The sequence below is a fragment of the Prionailurus viverrinus genome, chromosome C2 (genome assembly GCF_022837055.1).
Source record: "Prionailurus viverrinus isolate Anna chromosome C2, UM_Priviv_1.0, whole genome shotgun sequence".
In the NCBI taxonomy this organism is placed as follows: Eukaryota; Metazoa; Chordata; class Mammalia; order Carnivora; family Felidae; genus Prionailurus; species Prionailurus viverrinus.
This window is the reverse complement of record NC_062569.1, coordinates 76088970-76110090: the sequence shown is the minus strand read 5'-3', so window position 1 is coordinate 76110090 and position 21121 is coordinate 76088970. Positions and strand designations below refer to the sequence as shown.

At 40.0% G+C, this 21121-nt stretch overlaps 1 long non-coding RNA gene across 2 annotated transcripts; it reads left to right on the top strand.

The window, feature by feature from the left end:
- Positions 1-23: 23 nt before the first annotated feature.
- LOC125175225 (uncharacterized) lies at positions 24-21085 on the top strand. Of its 2 annotated transcripts, XR_007155708.1 has the most exons (4): positions 24-120; positions 471-580; positions 12059-12164; positions 20815-21085. It is a non-coding gene; the product is annotated as an uncharacterized LOC125175225 (long non-coding RNA). The 2 variants fall into 2 exon arrangements; XR_007155707.1 differs by lacking the exon at positions 20815-21085 and having other exon boundaries at positions 27-120; positions 12059-12496.
- Positions 21086-21121: the final 36 nt, after the last annotated feature.

The following is a 21121-nucleotide window of genomic DNA, read 5'->3' as shown; positions in this document are numbered from 1 at the left end:
CGCAGGCGTGTTCCCTAGGCGCCGGCCCCTGGGAGGAGCAAGTCGTGGGCCGCCTTTGGGCTCAGCGGATGGAGGCGCGGGGTGGGGTGGAGTCCTAAAGCGCACAGACTCGAATTGCAGGTATGGTAGGCTTTCTTTTATACACGAACTGGCTGAGATTTCTCGAGGGACGATGCGACTTGGGGTCTCTGCTTGATCCATTCGGAATATGTAATCTTCCTCGGCCGGAGCATTTAAAAAATTGCAGTCCTCCATCTACGTTCTAGTCACTTAAATATGACCCAGCACCTTGGGGAGTTCGGAACCCAAACATCTCCTTCCTCAGGGAACTCACAGTCCACCTAAATAAATACAGAACATGGTATATAGTAGGGAGAGTAGTAATTCTGTGGAGCGTTGATGGTGGCCAGCGGACGATACAAGCATTATCTCATTTAATTTTTCACACATCTTATTCATTCGCTCAACAGACGTTTTTTGAACACTCAGAGGAGCGAACTTCACCCAGCAGCTACTAAGTGGAAGAACTGGTATTGGAACCCGATCTATCTGACTTCAGAGTTCCACATCTTCCTGCCAGGTTACGTGAGGATAAAAGTTCCTATTTTATGATTTCTTCATTTCTTCATTCATTCGGCCTATCAGCATTTCTTGAAACCCTACTGTGTCTTAGAGCGGAGTTGAGGTCGATCTAAGGTCGAGTGGGACTGGAGTTAAACTTTTGAGGCGGAAGGAACTAAGCAAAGCCCTGGGCTCGAGAGGCAGAGCATGATTGGGGGGAAAGGCGGTGGCTGCAGGGAGAAAATCAGTCCTGCGGAGGAGTCAGACCTTGGGGACGCGGGGGAAGGCAGGCAGCGCTGCTTGGCGGTTATTTGGCAGACTAGTTTTCCAGCAAGGCTCAGCGCCCTTTCTACACGGAACTGTGCGAAATCCATGATCCGCTTATCCGGCAAAGTTTCTGCAAACCTTGTTCTCACCATTGTTGGCCTTGTACGTTGCCATTTGGGGTTCAGAAGGCTTAGATTTGTTGTTTCCACGTGGTCATTGTGGTTTGACTAGAGGTACTCCGGCTCTCCCCTCCTAGGACCACGGAGTCTTTCATTTCTTCCCCATACTGGTTAATGATAGTGCTGAGCAAAAACCATTTCTTAAGGATTTGGGAAAATTTAGGCTGGAGAAGGAAAGGGAGAAGGCATCTCAGTAGAAGTTTTCACTTAAATATATGTGCACTGTAAAGGATGCTATTCTACTGTCCTACAAATCCATGGGCAGAAAGAGAAAAAAAAAAAGGCTGATTAAATTGGATTAGTGATGTGCAGGTGTTGGAGCAGTGGTGGTGGTAGTGAAGCATATGGAAAGTAGGTCCAATTTTAGGAAAAAAAAATATTTATTTATTTTGAGAGAGTGTGTGCATGCAAGCGAGTGGGGGAACAGCAGAGAGAGAGGAAGAGAAAGAATCCCAAGCTGGCTCTGAGCTGTCAGTGCAGAGCCCAGCTGGGGGCTTGATCCCATAAATAGTGAGATCATGACCTGAGCCGAAATCAAGAGTCAGACATTAAATGGACTGAGCCACCTACGCACCCACAATTTTAGAAACTTTTAAATGACTCTTGTGATCCAGGAAAGTGGTGAGTGAAAAGTCTAGAGTCATGAAATTCTGTATACAGATAGCTGGGTATAAGGTTTTTAATGGAGGGGCTCAGGGAGGATGTATGTTTCAAAATTTACTCGACTCAGTAACAACAACAACAACAACAACAACAACAACAACAATCCAAACAAAAATGGGTCAAATTTCTTGAATAAACATTTCTCAAAAAAAGATCTACAAATGGCCAATAAAGGACATGAAAATATGCTCAATATCACTAAACAATAGGGAATTACAGGTCAAAAGTACAATGAAATATCACCTCACATCCACTGGGATGGCTACTATCAAAAAAACAAAACAGGAGTGCATGGGTGGCTCAGTCGGTTGGGCATCTAGTTCTTGGTTTGGCTCTGGGTGTGATCTCACAGTTTTGTGGGTTTGAGCCCCGTGTCAGGCTCTGCACTGGTGGTGTGGAGCCTGCTTGGGATTTTCTCTCTTTCCCTCTCTCTCTCTCTGCCCTTCCCCCACACTTGCACTCTGTCTCTCTCAAAATAAGTAAATAAACTTAAAAAATATTAAAATAAAACACAGGGGGCCCCTGGGTGGCGCAGTCGGTTAAGCGTCCGACTTCAGCCAGGTCACGATCTCACAGTCCGTGAGTTCGAGCCCCGTGTCGGGCTCTGGGCTGATGGCTCAGAGCCTGGAGCCTGTTTCCGATTCTGTGTCTCCCTCTCTCTCTGCCCCTCCCCTGTTCATGCTCTGTCTCTCTCTGTCCCAAAAATGAATAAACGTTGAAAAAGAAATTATAAAATAAAACACAGAAAATAACAGGTGTTAGTGAGGAAGTGGAGAAATTGGAATCTTTGTACCCTGTTGGTGAGAATGTAAACCAGTACAGCCACTGTGGAAAAACAGGACAGTGGTTCTTCAAAAAGATTAAACATAGAATTACCATATGATCCAGCAATTCTACTTCTGGATAAATATCCCCAAAAAGTGAAAGCTGGGACTCAGATGTTTGTACACCTATATTCATAGAAGCATTATTCACAATAGCTAAAACATGGAAGCAACCCAAGTGTCCATTGAGGAATAAATAGATAAGCAAAATGTGATATATATGTATAACAGAATATTATTCAGCCTGAAAAAGGAAGGCTATTTTGACATAAGCTATAGCATAGATGAACCTTGAGGAATTATGCTAAGTGAAATAAACCAGTAACAAAAAGACAAATACTGTATGATTCCATTTATAGGAGGTACCATATTCATATAGACAGATAGTAATACTGTGGTTGCCATGGGCTGGCCAAGAGGAGGAAACGGGGAGTTGTTGTTTAATGTGTACAGAGTTTCAGTTTTATAACACGAAGAGTTCTGTGGATGGAGGGTGGTGATGGTTGCACAACAATGTGAATGTACTTAATGCCACTGAAATGTACAGTTAAAAGTGGTTAAAATAGTAAATTTTATGTTATATATATATATTTTACCGCAGTAAAAAAAAAGTTGAAAAAAAGCTTACTGGAAAGATCCTAAAATCCACAAGTACATAATCACACGTACACACAAGCAAAATTAGTGAAAATCCTTTCCCCTATTTCTGTCATCCTACCCAACCTTGAGAATTATAACCATTATTAATAATTCGGTAGGTAATCTTTCCATTTCTCCCCTAAGTTTATATGTCTAGGTCTAGAGATACATTATATGATTAAACACACAGACACAGACACCCGCAAACATACACCATATACATATATTCATACATACATGATATATGGATATTCGCAGATACCCAAGCATAGAATTATGTTTAGAGACAGTATGCTATATGATGGTACTCCAGGGTCAGAGAATCTGGGCTCCATTACAGGCTCCAGTCATTTACTAGCTGTTTAACCTTGGGCAGATTACTCATTTTCTCTATGCCTGGACTTCTTCATCTTTGAAATGGGATAATAATAGTATTTACCTCATAAGATTGTTGTGAGGATTAAATGAGATAACATATAAAAAGTTCCCCACCAGGGCATCTGGGTGGCTCAGTCAGTTAAGCATCCAACTTTTGGTTTCAGCTCAGGTCATGATCTTGCCATTTGTGGTTCTAACCTCACATCGGGCTCTGCACTGACAGTGCGAAGCCTGCTTGGGATTCTCTCTCTTCCTTTCTCTCTGCCCCTCCCCTGCTCTCTCTCCCTGTCTCTCAAAATAAATAAATAAACTTAGGAAAAAAAAATCCCTATACCTATTGTGGTGAGCACTGAGTAATGTATAGAATTGTTGAATCATATTGTACCTTGAAACTAATATAACACTGTATGCTAATTATATTTCAATAAAAATATGAAAGGCCCTTAGAACCCTGTGTGACACACTGTCAATGCAATTTGAATATTTGCTAGTGATGATACATTTTTGTCTGCAACTTAATTTTTTTTAATATACTGTAGAATGTAGACAAACCTAGCTATTTTCAATGATTCCATAATATTCTGTAGTATGAATATACCATAATTTTCCCAACCATTTCTTTAAAATTTTTTTTAAAAAAATGTTTATTTGTTATTGAGAGACAGAGTGTGAGCATGGGAGGGGCAGAGAGAGGGGGAGACACAGAATCTGAAGCAGGCTCCAGGCTCCGGACTGCCGGCACAGAGCCCAATATGGGGCTGGAACTCACAAACCTCTGAGATCATGACCTGAGTCAAAGTCAGACGCTTAACTGACTGAGCCACCCAGGTGCCCTGACATCTTACCCATTTTTAAGTGCACAGTTCAGTAGTGTTAAAGACATACACGTTGTTGTGCTACTATCACCACCATCCATCCATAGAACTCTTCTCATGTTGCAGAACTAAAGCTTTGTCCTCATTAAACAATAACTCTTCATTTCTTTCTCCCCTTAGCTCTGACAATCACCATTCTACAATTTGTCTCTAAGCATTGACTACCCTAGATACCTATGTAAGTGGAATCATGCAATATTTGTTCTTTTGTGACTAGTTTATTTCACTTAGCATAATATCTTCTTTTTAAAGATTTTTTTTAAAGTTTATTTTTGAGAGAGACATGGCGCAAGTGGGGGAGGGGCAGGGAGAGAGGGAGACAAAATCTTGAAGCTGTCAGCACAGAGCCCAAGCGGGGCTCGAACTCACGGACCGAACTGAACTGTGGGATCATAACCTGAGTTGAAATCGGACGCTTAACCGACTGAGTCATCCAGGCGCCCCACTTAGCATAATATCTTCAAGGCTCATGCCTGTTGTACCATATGTCAGAATTTCCTTCCTTTTTAAGGCTGAATAACACTCCATTGTATGTATACACCATATTTGTTTATCCATTCATCTTGACACTTAATAGACACTTGGGTTCATTCCCTGTTTTCGCTATTGTGAATAATGTTCCTATGAATATGGGTGTATAAATATCTGTTTGAGTCCTTGCTTTCACTTTTTTTGGGGTATGTATCCAGAAGTGAAATTTCTGTATATATGATAATTCTGTGTTTAATTTTTTTGAAGAACCGCCTTCCTGTTTTCCACAGCAGCTGTACCACTTTGCATTCTCACCAACAGTGCACAAGGGTTCTAATTTCTCCACATTCTTACCAACACTTGTTATTTTTTTATAAAGCTTTATTTTATAATCATCATCATAATAAGTATGAAGTGGTATCTCATTGTGGTTTTTTTTTTCATTTTTAAAAAGTTTTTATTTATTTTTGAGAGACAGAGAGAGACAGAGCATGAGCGGGGGAGGAGTAGAGAGAGAGAGAGAGAGAGGGAGATACAGAATCCGAAGCAGGCTCCAGGCGCCAAGCTATCAGCACAGCTGACCCTGATCCTGACTCAGGGCTTAAACCCATGAGCCCGTGAGATCTTGACCTGAGCTGAAGTCAGACCCTCAACCGACTGAGCCACCCAGGTACCCCTCACTGTGGTTTTGATTTTCATCTCTCTAATAACTAGTGATATTAAGTATCTTTTCACATGCATAATTATTGGCCATTTGTGTATCTTTTGAGAAATGTCTATATAAGTCCTTTGCCCATTTTTAAATAGTTTTTTTTTTAAGTTGTAGGAATTCTTTATATGTTCTGGATAGCAATCTCTTATCTGATAATATCATTTGCAAATATTTTCTCCAATTCCACGGATTGCCTCTTTCCTCTGTTGATAATGCCCTTGGATGCACAAAAGTTTTTACTTTTGATGACGTCCAACTTATCTATTTTTCTTTTGTTACCTGTACTTTTGGTGTCATATCTAAGAAATTGTTGCCAAAATCCAGTGTCAAGAGGTTTTTCTCCTGTGTTTTCTTTTAACTTTTAAATGGCACTTTTTTTTTTTTTTTTTTTTGGTCTTCAGGTTCTACTATAAAGATGTCAAAATAATGGTAGGATCTGTCCCCTGCAGGGTACCCTTGATACATGCACAAGAGCAGGCCATTTCTAGGCAGTGCTAAAGAGGACTTGGGGATTGCATGCATCAGCTGGTGGATTAGAGCATTTTGACAGGAAATCTTAGAGCCTTTTGTGCTTCTCATCTGGGCTCACTTGTGGCTTAGTAATCCGAGCTGATTGTTCACTGCCACAAGTGTTGTTGTTTATTTTCTAGTTACTTTTGGATCTGGAGTTGTTCTGAAAGCGTTCTAAATATGTTATAGGATAGCTGAAATGTTTACTGTTCATGTCCTAGCTTGCTAGAAAATGAAAGAATAAGTAAAGTTCTGAGTTCTCTCCCATTCTGTTTTCTTTTCTTTTCTTTTCTTTTCTTTTCTTTTCTTTTCTTTCTTTCTTTTTTTTTCTGGAATCTTCACTGTTATCTCCAGTGATAAAACTAGTTTCTGTAGGTATAACAATCGTTTTTGTCTTCCAGGATGAGCTGAGGAAGAAATATCCTCTAAACTTTCTATAGCTCAGGCAAAACATGCTGGGATTATTCAAAAGAAACTTCACTCAAAACTTAAGGGAAGGGGTGCTTGGGTGGCTCAGTTGGTTAAGCATCCGACATCAGCTCAGGTCATGATCTCACAGTTCGTGGGTTCAAGCTGTGAGTCGGGATCTGGGTCGGCTGTGCTGACAGCTCTGAGCCTGGAGCCTGCTTTGGATTCCGTGTCTCCCTCTCTCTCTGCCCCCCCCCCCCCCCCGTCCTCTCTCTCTCTCTCTCTCTCTCAAATAAACACTAAAATTTTTTTTTAAAAAACTTAAGAGAAGAGAAGGGAGAAAAAAGGGAAAACAGTCACTAACACACATAATACTCTGCTTGGGCTGGGCCTTAATAAGGTGCTGGAGGGTGGCTTGGGGAGTTGGGCACCACCACCCTCTGGAGGTCATTGCTGTGTTGTGCACGAACCTATTCTGCAATTATTGTAGACTTACTTAGGTACCTTTTGACAGAGTGTTCCAAAATTGTAAAGAAGGAGCCCAGCCATATCCACAATGCACTTTGAGCCCAGGACCTGGGCTACTCTGTGACCAGTTTTCTTGAAAACAGCTTGAGCTTTGTGGCTGGGGAGAGAGCCATCTCTCTGAGAGTCAATAAGGTTCCTGAGACAGCATTGCCAAGGGAAAAAAAAAGTATGGCTAATGTATCAGCTTGAACATCAGAGTCTTGAATCCTGATGGAGCAGGGATTATAGGAACAGAGGGACACTATACTTGACCTGCTCTTTATCCAGCCTCCCACAAGGGGACATGTGTGCGTGAGGAGGGGCAGAGCTGTGGTATAAAAGAGAGAAAGTAGGTAGGGTGACCAACTGTCCTTGTCATCCAGGACTATGCCAGTTTTAGCACTGAAAGTCCTGCATCCTGGACTCAAGGAAACTCTCAGTCCTTGGCAAACTGGAATGTTTGGTTACCACAGAGGCAGGTCAGTAGGTGCCAAGAATTTTGTTGGTAACTCCCTCCTAAAGAGTCTACCTGGAGAAATAACCAGAGCTTTCCCAATACCTGGACAAGAAGGGGATCCTGAGTCTGGGGGGCCAGAGGATATTAACAACACTGTGGTGCTTACAGGTGGCAGAACTGCAAAACACCAAAGGAAAAAAATTAAAGGCAGCCAGAGAAATATATATTACCTAAAGGGGAACAGGGGCACCTGAGTGGCTCAGTTGGTTCAGCGTCCGACTTCAACTCAGGTCATGATCTCGAAGTTCGTGAGTTTGAGCCCCATATTGGGCTTGCTGCTGTCAGCCTGTTGGGGCAAAGACTGCTTCTGATCCTCAGTCCCCTTCTCTCTGCTCCTCCTCCGCTTGTGCTCTTCCAAAAATGAATAAATATTTTTAAAAAATAAAGGGGAATAAAAATTAGATTGACTTCACTAGAGCAAAAATGCAAGCCAGGGGCGCCTGGGTGGCTCAGTTGGTTGAGCATCTGACTTTTGCTGAGCTCATGATCACATAGTTTGTGAGTTTGAGCCCCGTGAGACCCATGTCAGCTCTGGCTGACAGCCTGGAGCCTGGAGCCTGGAGCCTGCTTTGGATTCTTCATCTCCCTCTCTCTCTCCCCCTCCCCCTCTTGCACTCTGTCTCTGTCTCTCTCTCTCAAAAGTAAATAAACATTAAAAAATTATTTTAAAAAATGGAAGCCAGAAAATAATAATAGCATAACATCTTTAAAGTGTTAAGAGAAAATATCGTCAGCCTAGAATTCTCTTCCCAGAGAAATTATCTTTCAAGAACAAGGGTGAAATACATTTTCAGATCAATAAAAACATGCACTTAATCAAAAGTCCTTTATTAATGGCACTTCTAAAGTTCTACTGTCCAGTGCAGTAGCCACTAGCCACATATGGCTATTTAAATTAAAATTATAAAACAAAAAAATTCAGTAATGAGTCACATTGCCACATTTCAAGTGCTCCATAACCACATGTGGCTAGTGGCTGGTTTATTAGACAATGCAGATAATGATTAGTTCCAACATTTTGAACCACATATTGAATAGCACAGTTAAAAGATATACCTCAAAGCAGAAGATTCCAGAACAAAGGTTTGAGATGTACAGTGAAAGATCTAGTAAAAAAACAAAACAAAACAAAACCCTGTAAAACTGTAAATGTGTGAGTTAATCTAAATAAATATTGGTGATATAAAATAATATTAATGTCTGAATCGGGGAGTTAAGAAAAGAACGTGCTAAATTACTTGTAAATATAAGTCAGAAAGGGGATGATTAGAGTTAAAACATTCTAAGATCTTTCTTATTATTCATGTAAAAACTGGGTCAAAAACTAAAATTCAGCAATATCTGTTTACAAATAACACACCTAAACATAAGGGCTCAGAATAGCTGAAAGTAAAAAGATGGAAAAAGGTGCACAAGGCAAATACTGTTCAAAACAAATCTGTTAGGAAGTGTTACTAGAAATTGAAATGGTCACTTTATAATGATAAAGCTTTAATTCGCCAGGAACAGAAAATATTTCAAATTCTGTGCACCTAAAAATGAAACTTCAGAGCATATGAAGTAAAAATTAATGAAACTATGAGAAACAATTGACAAATCCATCATCGTAGGAAGATTTTAAATATATTTCTCTCAGTGTTTGGTAGATCAAAGAAATACATGAATAAGGATACAGAAGACTTGAATATCACAAGTAACCATTTGATTTAATAGATATTTACAGCACACCATTCAATAAGCGGATTATACACATTAGTTCTAGATGCCTGCGGAATGTTTGTGAGCATTAATTATACATAAATTAAATCTCAGTAGATATCAGGGAATTGGACTCCTGGGTGTCTTGGTCCGTTAAAACTCCAACTTTGGCTCAGGTGATGATCTCACGCTTCATGAGTTTGAGCCCCACGATGGGCTCTGTGCTGACAGCTCAGAGCCTGGAGCCTGCTTCAGATTCTATGTCTCCCTTTCTCTGCCCCTACCCTGCCCACATTCTGTCTCTGTCTCTCAAAAATAAAATAAACATTAAAAAAATTTTTTTAATTAAGAAAATCTCAATAGATATTAGGGAATTGGTGTTACACGGACCCTTTCCATGAAAAGTATGGTCCATAGAGCAACAGCAGAATCATGTGAAAGCCTGTTAGAAATGTATAAGCTCAGGGGTGCCTGGCCAGCTCAATCAGTAGAGCATGTGACTCTTGATCTCAGGGTTGTGAGTTTGAGCCCCACGTTGAATGTGGAACCTACTTAGAAAAAAAAAAAAAAGTAAAAGCTCAGGCCCCTCTCCAGACCTCCTGGGTCAGAACCTGCATTTTGACAAGATTCCCCAGAGCATTCCATGTGCACATTAAAGTTTGACATGCATTCACAATGCATGTTTTCTAACCACAGTGGAGTTTAGAAATCAATAACATGAAGATAATTAAGAAAACTCCATGCATTTGGAAATTAAAAACACCTCTGAAGATAGTTATACATACAAATATATATCATCTCACATATGATCATATAAATATATATTGGTATATATGATAATGTTTATTTCATTTATAGACTATACTTGTATATTTGTCAACCCTATAGATTGGTTCCCTGAGTCCATAACCCTAAAACAGAAATAATGCCTCAAACTTTGTGTCATAATACTAATTTAATTGTAGATAATATTTTGAGAGCCAGTAATGTGCTTTTCTTCCTTATCTTTCTGAATACATGACATCATCATAGTTGGTTTGAAGCCTGCATCTGCCTGAGAAGAGATTAGGATTTATAACAAAAAGGAAAGAAACGAGCAGGTTTTTTTTTAAAGCTCATTTTATTTATTTTGAGAGGGAGAGAGAGAGAACATACAGGTGGGGCAGAGAGAGAAGGGGAGAGAGAATTCCAAGCAGGCTCCAAACTGGCAGTGCAGAGCCTGATGTCAGGCTTGAACTCACCAACCAGGAGATCATGACCTGAGCCAGAATCAAGAATCGACATTTAACTGACTGAGCCACCCAGGTGCCCCAGGAAACAGTTTTAAAAACATTTTAGAATGAAAAGTTTAAACATATACAAAACTAGAGAAAGTAGTATAATGAATCCTTGTGTACCCATCACCATGTGACATGATTAACTCAAATCTTAATTCCATCTGTATTTCACCTCTGCCCCCCACCCCCAGCCATTTCTCTCTTTCCCTTTGGATTTAAAAAAAAAATTTTTTTACATTTATTTATTTTTGATAGAAAGAGACAGAGCACAAGTGGGGAAGGGGCAGAGAGAGAAGGAGACACAGAATCTGAAGCAGGCTCCAGGCTCCGAACTGTCAGCCCAGAGCCTGACGTGGGGCTCAAACTCACAAACCGTGAGATCATGACCTGAGCCGAAGTTGGATGCTTAACTGACTGAGCCACCCAGGCGCCCCTCTTTGGATTATTTTATTATTTATTTATTTATTTATTTATTTATTTTTTAACGTTTATTTATTTTTGAGACAGAGAGAGACAGAGCATGAACAGGGGAAGGTCAGAGAGAGAGGGAGACACAGAATCTGAAACAGGCTCCAGGCTCTGAGCCGTCAGCCCAGAGTCCGACTCGGGGCTCGAACTCGCGGGGCTCGAACTCGCGGACCGCGAGATCATGACCTGAGCCGAAGTCCGCCGCCCAACCGACTGAGCCACCCAGGCGCCTCTTTGGATTATTTTAAAGCAAATGCTAGACATTTTATCATTTCATCTGTAAATATTCCAGCACTTATCTCTAAAAAAAGGACTGTTTAACAAAAATAGCCATAATGTCACTATTCTACTGAAAAATAACAATAATTTTTTGATATTAAATATCTACTCAGTGCTCAAGTTTCCCTAATTATCTCATAAGGTGCCTTTTCTTTTAATAGTTTATTGTTTCATAGGGCCAAAAGAAAGTTTATATATTGGAATTTATTGAAATGTCTCCCAAATTTCTCTCTTAAAAAAAATATTCATGGGGACACCAGGCTGGCTCAGTGGGTAAAGCCTGGGACTCTTGATCTCAGGGTTGTGAGTTCAAGCCCCAACTTGGGTGTGCAACCTACTTAGAATTTAAAAAAATTAAAAGAAATGTTAAAAAAAAAAAGGCATATATGGAGAGAAGACAGCCTGTCTTTTTAGGGGCACCTGGGTGGCTCATTTGGTTAAGCATCTGATTCTTGGTTTCAACTAACATGATCTCACAGTTTCATGAGTTCGAGCCCCATATGGGGCTCTGTGCTGGTGGTGCAGGGTGTGCTTTGGATTCTCTTCCTCTCTCTCTGCCCTTCCCTGACTTGTGCTATCTCTCTCTCTCTCAAAATAAATAAATGAAACTTGAAAAAAAATATTCACTTTGAAATAATTTTAGATTTATAGAAAAATTGCAAAATAGTATAGAGTTTCCTAATATTGTTCCCCCAATGTTAACAATTTACATGACCGTAGTACAATTACGAAAGCCAGGAACTGGTACAATATTATTAAGTAAGCTACAGAGTTTATTAGAATTTCAACAATTTTGCTCTTCAATTTCATTTTTTTCTGTTCTAGGATTCTACCAAGATCCCCCATTGCATTTGTTTTCACTTCCCCTTAGTCTCCTCCAATCTGTGACAATTCTTCAGTGTGTCCTAGTCTTTCAAGACTTTAACTTTTGGTAAGTACTGGTCAGTTATTTTGTAGAATGTCACTCAATTTAATTTACTTAGCAGCTTTCTAATTACATACCATATAGTTCACTCATCTAATGTGTACATTTCAATGTTTTTAGTATATTTAACAGAGATGTGCAACTATCACCATAATCTAATTTTGGTACACTTTCATCATCCCATAAAGAAATTTTATACCAATCAGTAGTAAGTCCCCTTTCCTCCCAACCCAATGCTGTCTCCTTCTCCATCAGCCTAAGTCAGCTCCTTGTCTACTTTGTATGTCTATGGATTCTCTATGGATGTGCCTATTTTGAACATTTCATATAAATGGTATGACACAATATGGCCTTTTGTGTATTTCACTTAGCATTTCACTGTCATCAAGGTTCATCCATGCTCTGGTATGTATCATGTTTTTTTTATGGCCAAATAATATTACATCACATGTATACACCACATTTTATTTATCCATCATCAGTGGATGGACATTGGCTTGTCTCCTTTTCTTAGCAATTGTGAATAATGCTGCTATGAACATTTCTGTACAGGTCTTTGTGTGGACATATGTTTTTATTTATCTTGGTCACCTACCTTGGAGTAGAATTGTTGGGTCATATGGTAACTCTAGGTTAACATTTTGAGGATCCATCAAACCATTTTCCAAAGAGGCTACACCATTTTACATTCCCATCAACAAAGTATTCAGTTTCAAAGTTTCATAGTCAAAGGTTTCAATTTCTCCATGTCCTCACCAATACTTGTTATTATTATTATGTGTGCTGCTGAAGTGAGCACACCAATACTTTTTATTGTCTTCTTAATTGTAGCCATCCTTTTTAGTGTGAAGTGATATGTTATTGTGATTTTGATTTGTATTTTCCTAATGACTAAGACACTGAGCATCTTTTCATGTGTTTATTGGCCACTTATATATCTGTTTTGATAAAATCTTTTATGCACATTCTCTGCTCTATTTTAAAAAATTGATCATCTACCTATTGTTGAATTCTAAGAATTCTTTATGTATTCTGGATACAAGTCCTTTGTCAGATATATGACCTTCAAATATTTTTCACCCATCTGTGGGGTTTTTTCCCCACTTTTAAAAAAGATTTTATTTACTTGAAAAGATTTTTTTGATGTTTATTTTAATTTTGAGAGAGAGAGAGCGTGAGCAGGGGAGGGGAAGAGAGAGAGACACACACAGAATCTGAAGCAGGCTCCAGGCTCTGAGCTGTCAGCACAGAGCCTGACGCAGGGCTTGAACTCTTGCACCGTGAGATCATGACCTGAGTCCAAGTTGGACACTTAACCAACTGAGCCACCCATGCACCCCTTAAGATTTTATTTTTAAGTAATCTCTTTCCCTGATGTGGGGATCAAACCCACAACCCTGAGATTGAGTCACATGCTCCACTGACTGAGCCAGCCAGGTACCCCTCCCACTTTTTTTTCTTTTTAAAATTATTTTAGAGAGTGAGGGAGGGTGGGGGTGGAGGGGTAAGAGAGGGGCAGAGGGAGAAAGAGAAAGGATCTTAAGCAGACTCCGGGCTCAAGGAAGAGCCTAATGCAGGGCTCAGTACCACGACCCTGGGATCATGACCTGAGATGAAATCAAGAGTCAGGCATTCAACACACTGAGTACCCGGTTGCCCTGCCTCTCCCACTTTCTTGATGGTTTCTTTAAGCACAAAAGTTTTTATTTATTTATTTATTTATTTATTTATTTATTATTTATTTATTTATTATTTATTTTTTTTTATATATGAAATTTATTGACAAATTGGTTTCCATACAACACCCAGTGCTCATCCCAAAAGGTGCCCTCCTCAATACCCATCACCCACCCTCCCCTCCCTCCCACCCCCCATCAACCCTCAGTTTGTTCTCAGTTTTTAACAGTCTCTTATGCTTTGGCTCTCTCCCACTCTAACCTCCTTTTTTTTTTCCTTCCCCTCCCCCATGGGTTTCTGTTAAGTTTCTCAGGATCCACATAAGAGTGAACACATATGGTATCTGTCTTTCTCTGTATGGCTTATTTCACTTAGCATCACACTCTCCAGTTCCATCCACGTTGCTACAAAAGGCCATATTCCATTTTTTCTCTTTGCCACGTAGTATTCCATTGTGTATATCAACCACAATTTCTTTATCCATTCATCAGTTGATGGACATTTAGGCTCTTTCCATAATTTGGCTATTGTTGAGAGTGCTGCTATGAACATTGGGGTACAAGTGCCCCTATGCATCAGTACTCCTGTATCCCTTGGATAAATTCCTAGCAGTGCTACTGCTGGGTCATAGGGTAGGTCTATTTTTAATTTTCTGAGGAACCTCCACACTGCTTTCCAGAGCGGCTGCACCAATTTGCATTCCCACCAACAGTGCAAGAGGGTTCCTGTTTCTGCACATCCTCTCCAGCATCTATAGTCTCCTGATTTGTTCATTTTGGCCACTCTGACTGGTGTGAGGTGATACCTGAGTGTGGTTTTGATTTGTATTTCCCTGATAAGGAGCGACGCTGAACATCTTTTCATGTGCCTGTTGGCCATCTGGATGTCTTTTTTTTTTTTTTCAACGTTTATTTATTTTTGGGACAGAGAGAGACAGAGCATGAACGGGGGAGGGGCAGAGAGAGAGGGAGACACAGAATCGGAAACAGGCTCCAGGCTCCGAGCCATCAGCCCAGAGCCTGATGCGGGGCTCGAACTCACGGACCGCGAGATCGTGACCTGGCTGAAGTCGGACGCTTAACCGACTGCGCCACCCAGGCGCCCCTGGATGTCTTCTTTAGAGAAGTGTCTATTCATGTTTTCTGCCCATTTCTTCACTGGGTTATTTGTTTTTCGGGTGTGGAGTTTGGTGAGCTCTTTATAGATTTTAGATACTAGCCCTTTGTCCGATATGTCATTTGCAAATATCTTTTCCCATTCCGTTGGTTGCCTTTTAGTTTTGTTGGTTGTTTCCTTTGCTGTAAGCACAAAAGTTTTAAATTCTGATGAAGTCCAATTTATCTACCTTTTATCATTTGTGCTTTTATTATTGTATCTAAGAAACCATTAACCAACCCAAGATCATGAAGATTTACTCCTATGTTTTTTTCTAAGAGTTTTAGCTTTTATATCGAGGTGTGTGATCTACTTGAAGTTAATTTTTGCATTTGGTGTGATTTGGGGATCCAAAGGCATTATTTTGCATATTGAAATCTAGTTATCATACTGCCATTTGCTGGAAAAGTTAGTCTTTTTCCATATTGAATTGTCTTGTTCCCTTTGTAAAAAATGAATTAATCATAAATGTTTATGAACTCTCAATTCTATATCATTGATCTATATGTCTATTCTTATGTCAGCAAAACACTATCTTGATTATTGTGGCTTGTAATAAGTTTTGAAATCAGGAAGTGTAGGACTACCAACTGTGCTCTCTTCCATGATTATTTGAGTTATTCTTTAAGTATATTTTTAAAATTAATTTATTTATTTTTGAGAAGGAGAGAGAGAGAGAGAGAGAGAGAGAGAAACAGCAAGGGAGGGGCAGAGAGTGGGGGACAGAGGGTCTGAAGCAGGCTCTGTGATGACAGCAGAGAGCCCAGTTTGGGGCTCGAACTCACAAACTGTGAGATCATGACCTGAGCTGAAGTCAGACGCTTCACCGACTGAGCCACTTGGGCTCCCCTATTTTGGTGATTCTGAGTCTCTTGCATATCCATATGAATTTTAGAATCAGCTAGTCAATTTCTGCAAAAAAAAAGGCAGCTAGGACTTTGATAGGGACTGTGTTGAATCTATAGGTTAATTTGGTAAATATTGCCATCTTCACAATATTAAGTTTTCCAAATGTAGAACATGATATGTGTTTCCATTTATTTACATCTTCTTTAATTTTTTTCAGCAGTGTTTTGTAGTTTCCAGTATACAAGTCTTGTACTTCTTTTGTTAAGTTTATTCCTAAATGTCTTATATTTTATGATTCCTAATTTTAATTTCAGGTTGTTTATTGTAAATATGTATAAATTAATGCTTCTTGTATATTGATTTTGCATCCTCTAATCTTGCTGAACTCATTTACAGTTATATCTCATTTTATTGCACTTTATCACACTTCACAGATATTTTGTTTTTACAAATTGAAGGTTTGTAAAAGGCCCCGAATAGCCAAAGTAATTTTGAAGAAGAAGACCAAAGCAGGAGGCATCACAATCCCAGACTTTAGCCTCTACTACAAAGCTGTAATCATCAAGACAGCATGGTATTGACACAAAAACAGACACATAGACCAATGGAATAGAATAGAAACCCCAGAACTAGACCCACAAACGTATGGCCAACTAATCTTTGACAAAGTAGGAAAGAATATCCAATGGAAAAAAGATAGTCTCTTTAACAAATGATGCTGGGAGAACTGGATAGCAACATGCAGAAGATTGAAACTAGACCACTTTCTCACACCATTCACAAAAATAAACTCAAAATGGATAAAGGACCTGAATGTGAGACAGGAAACCATCAAAACCCTAGAGGAGAAAGCAGGAAAAGACCTCTCTGACCTCAGCCGTAGCAATTTCTTACTTGACACATCCCCAAAGGCAAGGGAATTAAAAGCAAAAATGAACTACTGGGACTTTATGAAGATAAAAAACTTCTGCACAGCAAAGGAAACAACCAACAAAACTAAAAGGCAACCAACGGAATGGGAAAAGATATTTGCAAATGACATATCGGACAAAGGGCTAGTATCCAAAATCTATAAAGAGCTCACCAAACTCCCCACCCGAAAAACAAATAACCCAGTGAAGAAATGGGCAGAAAACATGAGTAGACACTTCTCTAAAGAAGACATCCAGATGGCCAACAGGCACATGAAAAGATGCTCAACGTCACTCCTCATCAGGGAAATACAAATCAAAACCACACTCAGATATCACCTCACACCAGTCAGAGTGGCTAAAATGAACAAATCAGGAGACATAGATGCTGGAGAGGATGTGGAGAAACGGGTTGCACCTCTTGCACCGTTGGTGGGAATGCAAATTGGTGCAGCCACTCTGGAAAACAGTGTGGAGGTTCCTCAAAAAATTAAAAATAGACTTACCCTATAACCCAGCAATAGCACTGCTAGGGATTTACCCAAGGGATACAGGAGTGCTGATGCATAAGGGCACTTGTACCCCAATGTTTATAGCAGCACTCTCAACAATAGCCAAATTATGGAAAGAGCCTAAATGTCCATCAACTGATGAATGGATAAAGAAATTGTGGTTGATATACACAATGTAATACTATGTGGCAATGAGAAAGAATGAAATATGGCCTTTTATAGCAACGTGGATGGAACTGGAGAGTGTGATGCTATGTGAAATAAGCCATACAGAGAAAGACAGATACCATATGTGTTCACTCTTATGTGGATCCTGAGAAACTTAACAGAAACCCATGGGGGAGGGGAAGGAAAAAAAAAAGGAGGTTAGAGTGGGAGAGAGCCAAAGCATAAGAGACTGTTAAAAACTGAGAACAAACTGAGGGTTGATGGGGGGTGGGAGGGAGGGGAGGGTGGGTGATGGGTATTGAGGAGGGCACCTGTTGGGATGAGCACTGGGTGTTGTATGGAAACCAATTTGACAATAAACTTCATATATTGAAAAAAAAATTGAAGGTTTGTGGCAGCCCTGCATCAAGCAAGTCTATCAACACTATTTTCTTTTTTTATTAAAAAAATTATTTTAATGTTTATTTATTTTTTGAGAGAGAGAGGGAGACTGCAAGTGGGGAGGGGCAGAGAGAGAGGGAGGGACAGAATCAGAAGCAGGCTCCAGGCTCTGAGCTGTCAGCACAGAGCCTGTGCAGGGCTCAAACCCACAGACCATGAGATCATGACCTGAGCTGAATTTGGACACTCAACCAACTGAGCCACCCAGGCACCCCAAATCAACACCATTTTCAAACAGCATTTGCTCATTTCATGGCTCTGTGTCACATTTTGGTAATTCTCTCAATATTTCAAGCTTTTTTATTATATTTTTTATGGTGATCTGTGGTTAGTGATCTTTGATGTTGATGTTATATTATAATTAGTGATCTTTGATGTTGTGGGTGCCACAAACTGTGCCCATATAAGATGGCAAACTTAATAAATGTGTGTGTTCCACCAACTGGCTATTCCCCCACCTTTCTCCCTTTCCTCAGTCTTCCCTATTATGTCAGACACGACAATATTGAAATTAGGCCAGTTAATAACCCTACAATGGCTTCTTTTTTTTTTAATTTTTTTTTTTCAGCGTTTATTTATTTTTGGGACAGAGAGAGACAGAGCATGAACGGGGGAGGGGCAGAGAGAGAGGGAGACACAGAATCGGAAACAGGCTCCAGGCTCTGAGCCATCAGCCCAGAGCCCGACGCGGGGCTCAAACTCATGGACCGCGAGATCGTGACCTGGCTGAAGTCGGACGCTTAACCGACTGCGCCACCCAGGCGCCCCTCCTACAATGGCTTCTAAGTGTTCAAGTGAAAGGAAGAGTCACACATCTCTCACTTTAGACCAAAAGCTAGAAATGATTCAGCTTAGTGAGGAAGGCATGTCAATAGCTGAGACTTGCCAAAATCTGGGCCTTTTGCACCAGTTGTTCAAATTGTGAATGCAAAGGAAAAGTGCTTAAAGGAAATTAAAAGTGCTACTCCAGTGAATACATGAATGATAAGAAAGTAAAACAGCCTTATTGCTGATATGGAGCAAGTTTAGTGGTCTGGATAGAAGATCAAATCAGCCACAGCATTCCTTTAAGCCAAAGCCTAATCCAGAGCAAGCCCCTAACTCTCCTCAATTCTATGCAGCCTGAGAGAGGTGAGGAGGCTGCAGCAGAAAAGCGTGAGGCTGGCAGAGGTTGCTTCATGATGTTTAAGGAAAGAAGACGTCTCCATAACATAAACATATAAGGTGAAGCAGCAAGTACTGATGTAAAAGCTGCAGTAAGTTATCCAGAAGATCTAGCTAAGATAATTAATGAAGGTGACTACACTAAACAGCATGTTCTCAAGGTAGAGGAAACAACATCATATTGGAAGAAGATGCTATCTAGGACTCTCATGGCTAGAGAGGAAAAGTCAATGCCTGGCTTCAAAGAATAGACTGACTCTCTTATTAGAGGCTAATGCAGCTGGTGACTTTAAGTTGAGGCCAATGCTCATTTACCATTCCAAAAATCCTAGGGCCTTTAAGAATTATGCTAAATTTACTGTACTTGTGCTCTGTAAATGGAAAAACAAAGCCTGGATGACAGCACATCTATTTATCTATTATGGTTTACTGAATGTTTTAAGCCCACCCTTGAGACCTACTGCTCAGAAAACAATATTTCTTTCAAAATGTTACTGCTCATTGATAATACATGTGGTCATCCAAGAGCTCTAATGAGATTGATATTGTATTCTTGCCTGGTAACACAACATCCATTCTTCAGCCCATGGATCAAAGACTAACTTAGACTTTCAAGCCATATTATTTAAGAGATACATCTCATAAAGCTATAGCTGCTATGGAAATGATTGCTCTGATGGATCTGGGCAAAGTAAATAGAAAACCTTCTGGAAAGAATTCACCATTCTAGATGCCATTAAGAATATTTGTGATTCATGGGAAGAGGTCAAAATACATTACTTCCTAACAACAGTTTGAAAGAGGTTGAGTCCAACACTTATGGATGACATTGTGGGGTTCAAGACTTCAGTGGAGGAAGTAACTGCAGGTGTAGTGGAAATAGCAAGAGAACTAGAATTAGAAGTGGAGCCTGAAGATGGGACTAAATTGCTGTGATCTCATGATATAACCAACTGATGAGGAGTTGCTTCTTACTAATGAGCAGAGAAAGTGTTTTCTTGAAATGGAATCTATTGCTGGTGAAGATGCTGTGAAGATTGTGGAGATGACAACAAAGAATTTAGAATATTACATAAACTCAGGATTTGAGAGGACTGACTCCAATTTTGAAAGAAGTTCCACTGGGGGCTAAATGCTATCAAACAGTATCGTGTGCTACCGAGAAATTGTTGTGAAAGGAAGAGTCAATTGATGTGGCAACCTTCATTATTGTCTTTAAGAAATTGCTGCATCTATCACAGCCTTCAGCAACCACCACCCCGAGCAGTCAGCAGCCCTCAACTTGGAGGCAAGACCCTCCAAAGCCAAAAGATTACAACTTGCTGAAAGCTGAGGATGGTTAGCATTTTTTAGTAATAAAGTATTTTTATTTTTTTTAATGTTTATTTATCTGTTTTGAAAGAGAGAGAGAGAGAGTGTGAGTGAGGGGAGGGGCAGAGAGGGAGGGAGAGAGAGAAATCCCAAGCAGGCTCCGGGCTGTCAGCACAGAGCCTGATGCAGAGCTTGAACCCACTAACCATGAGATTGTGACCTGAGCCAAAATCAAGAGTCGAATGCTCAACTGGCTGAACCACCCAGGTGCACCAGCAATAAAGTATTTTTAAATTAAAGTATGTACATGTTTTTTAGATATAATGCTGATCCACACTCAATAGACTACAATATAGTGTAAACATAACTTTTATATCTACTGGGAAACCAAAAAATTCATTGACTCATTTTATTGTGACATTTGCTTCATTGTGGTGGTCTGGAACCTAACCTACAATATCTCTGCAGAGCTCCTGTACAATAATGAAAAAGATGAATAAAAGAGTCTACAAGTAAGACATATGTCTTTAAAAATGTCCAAGAAAATTAAAACTTTCCAGACAGGACAACTGTCACGTTGGACTTGAAGGTAAGAGGATCGTCCGTTGTGAGATCAAAATGCTGTCACAGGCAGAGGGATGCACAGGTGATATTTTGAAACTATCAGTTATGAATAGTTAAGTTTCTACCTCAAAACATGACAAAGAACCAGAGGTCTCTGAAGAATGATTTATTGGGACAAGTAAGGAAGCAGAGGAGGTGGGACTGCTATGCA